This window comes from Condylura cristata, unplaced genomic scaffold, assembly GCF_000260355.1.
Source record: "Condylura cristata isolate star-nosed mole 26May11 unplaced genomic scaffold, ConCri1.0 scaffold00049, whole genome shotgun sequence".
Lineage (NCBI taxonomy): Eukaryota > Metazoa > Chordata > Mammalia > Eulipotyphla > Talpidae > Condylura > Condylura cristata.
The window spans coordinates 1,568,833-1,575,150 of NW_004567150.1; the positions used below are offsets into that span (position 1 = coordinate 1,568,833).

Here is a 6,318-nt window from a genome sequence, read left to right on the forward strand (position 1 = left end):
CATCCAGCCTGACCCCAGTCTGTCTGTGCCGATGGGCACAGATGCAGCTGGAATGCACAGTGAAGATAAGGCAGGGGGAGAAACTGCTGATTTAAGGAAAAAATGGAAGCATTCAGATGGGAAATACTGAGTTTGGTATGGCTTTGAAACAGAAAAAATAAGTTTTGTCATCAGATTTTAATGACATAAATAGAATGCAGTCATGGAGTAACAGAGCAAACGCCAACTTGCCAGCTGTGTGACCCAAGGAAAGTTAATATACTCTCTAAGACCCATTTCCTCATTTTAAATAGTGGTATTAACTCATAATATGGAAAAACTCTAAGTAGCAGGAATAACAAAGTGATGAGTCAGGATCCAGAGGGTCTCTGTCCCGCAGGCAGAACCCTGGGGTCCCACTTACCTTCAGCATGGACACCTGGGAATGGACATTTCTGCAACTTCTATTGCAAAATGCTCTTTCCCTGCCCCAACTCTTCAGCAAGTGCAACGCATATCTTACACGTATCTTGTTTAACCTCAGCTCACACCTGTTTCCCACGGAGTTGTTAATAGCACTGTTGTTCATTTTGAAAGTGTCCAGTTTGAAACAAATATGATTATCCTACCTGTACCTGTGTTGGGCAGGACATCAGGTGCCCTTCTGAAATATATCCACTACGAATCCAGCCACACTTGCTGCCACCTCTGTCGGGGGTGGGAGCCACAGGGAGCTGAATGAGTTTGAGTACATTCTGCTCTGCAAGACAGAGTGCCTTGGAAATGTAACCGGAGGTAACTGGTGGCTGAAACCATAAACTCCTTCAGGTGGTGCTCCCTGGAGGGGGTGGCTGGTGAAAGTAGAAAGCCCCAAGAGGAAATGCTACAAGTGGGCTGGAGCAACTGGCCAAGTACATAAGGAACTAAAAAACAGGCCTGGGCAGCTCTGTGTGGAGGGAGAGAGGGAGAGGCTGGGCGGTGGCTGGGCACCATGATGGAAGCGATGGGCCCAGGCAGTTCCACATGGGCTTCGCGGAGCTAGGCTCTGTGGGCACAGGCCACATGGTGGAGGCCTTGTTCTCAGCCTCGTCTGAGCAGCCGTTTTGGAGCAGTTTTGGTAGGCCTGACAAGGAGAACGGGAGACCAGAAAGTCTGGTATCTTGCTGAAGTGTGGTCTTGCTAAAATGCGTGAGTGGGGCCATTTGTCAGGTGGTTTGGTGGCTGTGGTTATTGTCTTGAGAATCACTTGTTTGGTGCTGTGGTGCATTTCAGCAGCTCACGAAGCATTTCCTGTGGCATCTCTTACTGTATCTGTGAATCAGATCCTGGCCTGTATTTTGTCTGCTGCGTGTCCACAGTGGTAGGAAGATGACATCTTACACACACAGCCTACTGTTTGGCAAAAGAGATCTACATCCTCAGAGGTGGGAAGGAGCAATTGTAACGGCTTTTGTTCAGACCTGGAAAGTACTGGGCATGGCTTTGGGTGAAGTATATGGTCACTGTCGGCTTCAGTAATTCTCTTTTTTTTCTTTTTTATAAAATAAATCCCTTTATTATTATTTTCTAAGCCTGAGCAGTCTGGCAATTGTATGCATGGGCGAAGAACCTATACAGCAAGTGGTAAACTATGTAGGCAGTGGTTTTGGTTAGTTTGGTGTCTCCTGCTGCCCCGTATCAGAATGATGAGCACCTGGAACAGGAGCAAGGCCCCCAGGAAGTGGAGAGCCCTGTGGCTCTGGAGTGGCAGGGCTGGGTAGGGACCTGGGGTTGGGTGTTCATCCCTGTCAGCTGTGACTTCAGAGCAGGTTTGCCACGAAGAGGTCTTGGGGGTCTCAGGGTTGCTTAGAGCTCTGTGGAGCCTCCCAGCCCACACCACTGGTGGCCCGTGGGTGCAGGTTCTGTCGAGGGAGATTGCCAGTCACTCAAAGAAGTGAGTGATCAATTAAGCCAGAAGGAAAAAATCAGATGGCTTCACTTATAGGTGGAATATAGAGAAACCGAAGGAAGGATCAGCAAAAGACAAACTAAAACTGACCCTTGAAAGCAGACCATGGATTGAGGCTTATGAGAAGGGGCAGAAAGGGAGCAGACCTATGGCAGAGGGCTGTGAGGTCCCTTGGGGTGGAAAAGCTCTGGTGACCATACCACAGAGGGGAAATCTTATACTATGAAGGCAAACAAGGATGTAAAATAATGATCCATCATTAATTAAAAAAGAAAAGAAAGGGGACCCATTGGTACACACATTCCAACAGTCCTCTCATACAGAACTATATTTAATTCTTACACAGGGCTGGAGGAAGTTGAGGGGCTGCCCAATCTTAAACCCAGCAGGATCATTCCCTCTCTTCAGACCCCACTTGTCCAGCAACTTACCTTTCCCAGTGGTGATACCCACCTCTCCATTCCACAGCGCCTGAGGCTACTGCTCAAGTCCTGAGGTCTTCCCAGTTCATTCTACTTGTGTCTTCCAGAACAAGCTTTGAAAAGCCTACCTCTGGCCATGTAGGTTGCTGTTCAGTTGAGGACCCTGGAAGCACTAGTCTGGCTAGCGGGGCAGCTCCCAGCTTGTCTTGTGGAGTACCAGCCCTTCCTCTTCCACCCTGGCTTCCAGCCCAGTGTTGGGGCCTGCACAAAGGGCTTCCTCAGTCATTTGCTATACATCCTAATGGGTGATAAGGCTGGCTTCCTGGGCTGTTTGTAGGCACCAGAAAACACACCTCTCCTATTTGTGAACACCTTGCCTTCATGTTCCCTTCATGCATGGTCTCTTCTAATCAGGTTAATCCAGATGGCACCTTGTGACTGCTGACTGGGCCTCACCCCCAAAACATCTATTCCTCTGGAGCTAATAATGGGAGCTCTACTTTCCACAGAGTGAGGAGACTTTAGTAGCCTCTTTGGAATGACTGAGGTAACTTCTGAGGTAATGGCCAACAGGTAGTGGCAGCTTCTCTCAGGCAGAGCAGGCAGGACAGAGCTGGTCCCTTGGTTCCTGCTGGGCCCTGCCACCTCCTCTATACCTGGCCTCAAGCTTCCTGCCAGGCCTGCCATGCATACTGCTGGTCCCTCCCCCTCTGTATTAACCTCTCTCTATTGTCTCCATAATCTCTTCAGCATTAACTACTTCCTTTTGTAGGTGATAAAAAGCACTGTTAGCATTGTCCTTTACCTCAACTCAGAATTGCAACTTCTTACTTTCATATTTAAGTCCCAGAGGTGGCCTGTATAAATGACCTGAAGAGACAGTCTTATGCTCACTGGCACTGGTCTACAGCCAGTCTCCGCCACACCATTACAACATGGATTTAAATGGGTATAAAAGTAGGAGGGTTTTTCTCAAATGAGTTTAAATGTATTTTATTTTAGGTAACCTTTGTTTTGTCCCAACTTCTGAGACAGGCCTCAGGAAAGGAAGTGGGGAGGCAGAAAGGCTGAGCAAGCAGAGTTTATTGCTCCGGGACAGCAGCTGAGACGGAGCCCCTAGAGTGGGGTCCTCAGCTACTGCCAACCCAATAAGGAGGAAGGGTCTCTTATATAGGTCCTAAGATCAGATTTCAAAGGGGTGACTCATCGCTGTGTCCTTGATGTAAGGCCCAGTTCATAATAACCTTCAGCTAGTCCCATCCCCATGCAAGGACTCGTTAATTAGATGCAAGGCCCAATTTATTACCACCTTATCACCTTTGGATGCAAGGCCTGATTTATTATTGCCCTTACCCAGTCCTTCAGTAAATCTCCGCATTTGGTCACTCCCAACAACCTTCAAGACATGTTTTTTTTTTTTTCCTTTAAAAATATACCTCACTCTGGTGGCCCCTCCCTGGTGGCACAGCAGGTTAAAGCTCAGTATTAAGAAGCTAAAGCCACTTCAGCATGAATTTGATCCCTGCCTGGGAAGTGATCCACATTGCACTGCAGATCTCTCCTGACCCGCCCACTGCTCCCCTCAGCAGTGTACTTCGTTAATCTGCCTGTTCTGCTCCCCACTCTGTCTCAGGTGAATCTGTTACAAGGCACCCCAATTGAATTGGGTTGCCTGTCTGTGGGTCCTCTCCCACACGCTTTAGATTCAGTCGTATTATGGACACACACAAAAATGTTCAATAATGGATTTATTTACAAGGAGAAAGGTAAAGGAAACAACCTGGGGAAAGAGGGAGAGAAATACAAGTTAACTAGAATGTCCTACCAGTTCTGCTAACTTGGACTCCACCAGCACGTTGAAAACCAATCGAGAGCCAAATGACCAGCCGCGAGCCACCAGGCCAAGAGACCCCAGAGCCCACATGTCCGGTTTTATCCCAACCTGTCTGCTCAGCTCTGCCCTCATGTCCCAGCGTGCTTCTCCTTGGTATTGATGGGACTCGTAGTTCCAGTATCTGGAGTGGTGGCAGAGTTCATGAAACCTGTACCTGTTACAAATCCTCTTACCACCCCTGCACCTCTGGCCTGTATCCCAGTTACAAATAAATAAATCTTAAATATATATATATATATATATATATGCCTCACTCCAAACACATCAAGGTCAAAGCAGATGAAGTCTTATGATGACTTCAGCCCCACTTACCCATCTGGTGAGTAGGTGCAGCCAGTCAGGAGGACAGTGAGAGATCCAAAGTGATCGTCAAATTTGTTGACATATTTCCATATCTAAATCATCATTAAAGAAAATCACAGGGAGCCACACCATCCTCATGGTAATCCAGCAGAGCAGCCTCGCCATCTGGACTCCTATTTTCACCATAAAGAACTGCTGGGTTTTGAAGTTAGCACAGGTGTGCCTGATTTGCTCTGTAATCCTGCCATAAAAAGGTTTTTTCTTTCTGGTCTCTGTAGTTCAAGTTTGCCTTTAATTGATTTCATGTAGTCTTTGATGTACTTCTTATAGTCTTCTTTTGTGAGGCTGGTTTGCTGTGAAGAGATAGTTGACAACAATGTCAACAGCGGTGATTATGTGATTATAGTACTTTTAGCACCTTTGCCCTTGAGGCAGTATGGTTGGGGGAAGGGAGGTATTTCCACCGAAAAGCCAGTCATCACTGTTGCCTTCTGTTTTACTGGCTATCTTCTCCTCTTCCCACAGGCACTTTCCCTCTGCCATTCCCAGATCTTGTACAGATTGGAGAATTTCTCATTGTGGCTGATGGGATCCAGGTAGATAATCATGGTGGAGGCTGGAGGCAGATTATGGGTGGGAATCTGGCTTACCTGGGGCCTGGAGCTTGGAGCACAAATAGGCAGCCTGAATAGTGCTGGGTGGAGAGGGAGAGCAAAGTGGAGAGTAGGTGAAAACCCAGTCCATCTATTTTAGAAATCTGTTTAGGGCTTCATGACCTCCTGGAAGCCCCTACCTGGACACTCACCCACTGGCATATGCCCTTCTCTGAGCTCAACCCAGTCTTGTCCATCTAGCCTAGAGCTTCCTTTTGCCAGTAGAATTTTCTTTCTTTTTTTTTTTGGCATCCCTTCTTTTTTTTTTTTTTTTTGTCTTCTACCCTCCTCTTCTGCCAGCTGAGCACCTATTCTGTGTGAGATACTGAATGTACAGCCAGACCTCAGAGATGCTGCAGGTTTTGTTCCAAGACACTACAACAAGCTAATATTGCAACACAATCAGTTAAACAAATTCTTGGCTTCCCAGTATGCAAAATTTATGTTTATATATACTGTAGTTTATTAAGTATGCAACAGAACATTATATCTAAAAAATAATGCATGCACCTTAATTAAAAATACTTTATTGCTAAAAATGCTAATCATCCTTTGAGCTTTCAGTGGGTCATGATCTTGCTGCTGGAGGAGGGTGTTGCCTGGGTGTGGGTCACTGCAGACTGAGCAGGATACTGGTTGCTAAAGGCCTGTGGCAATTTCTTAAAATAGGACACCAGTGACCCTTGCTGCATTGATTGAGTCTTCTTTTCATGAAAGATTTCTCTGCAGCATGTGATGCTATTTGATAAAATCTTATACATAGTAAAACTTGTGTCAAAATGCAGGCAATCCTTTCAAACCAAAGGAAGTTATATCAAACAATGTTGATATGAGAGTCTATGTTCCTTGTTGTCATTTCAAGGATGTTCATAATATCTTCACCAGCAGTAGATTCAACCTCAAGTAACTACTTTCTTTGCTCATTCATAAGAAACAACTTCTGAAACATTCAAGTTTGGTCATGGGATTGTAACAATTCATTCATGTCTTCAGGGCCCATTTCTAATTCTATTGGTAAACCTATCTCATCTGTAGTTATTTCTTGACCCTCTTAAAGTCTCATCTATGAAGGTTGAATCAACTTCTTCCAAATTTCTGAATGCTGATATTTTGATCTCC

General features: G+C 45.9%; 1 pseudogene; it reads right to left on the minus strand.

The window, feature by feature from the left end:
* Nucleotides 1-4,612: 4,612 nt before the first annotated feature.
* On the minus strand, nucleotides 4,613-5,154 carry LOC101634738 (annotated as a pseudogene).
* Between the last annotated feature and the right edge of the window lie 1,164 nt (nucleotides 5,155-6,318).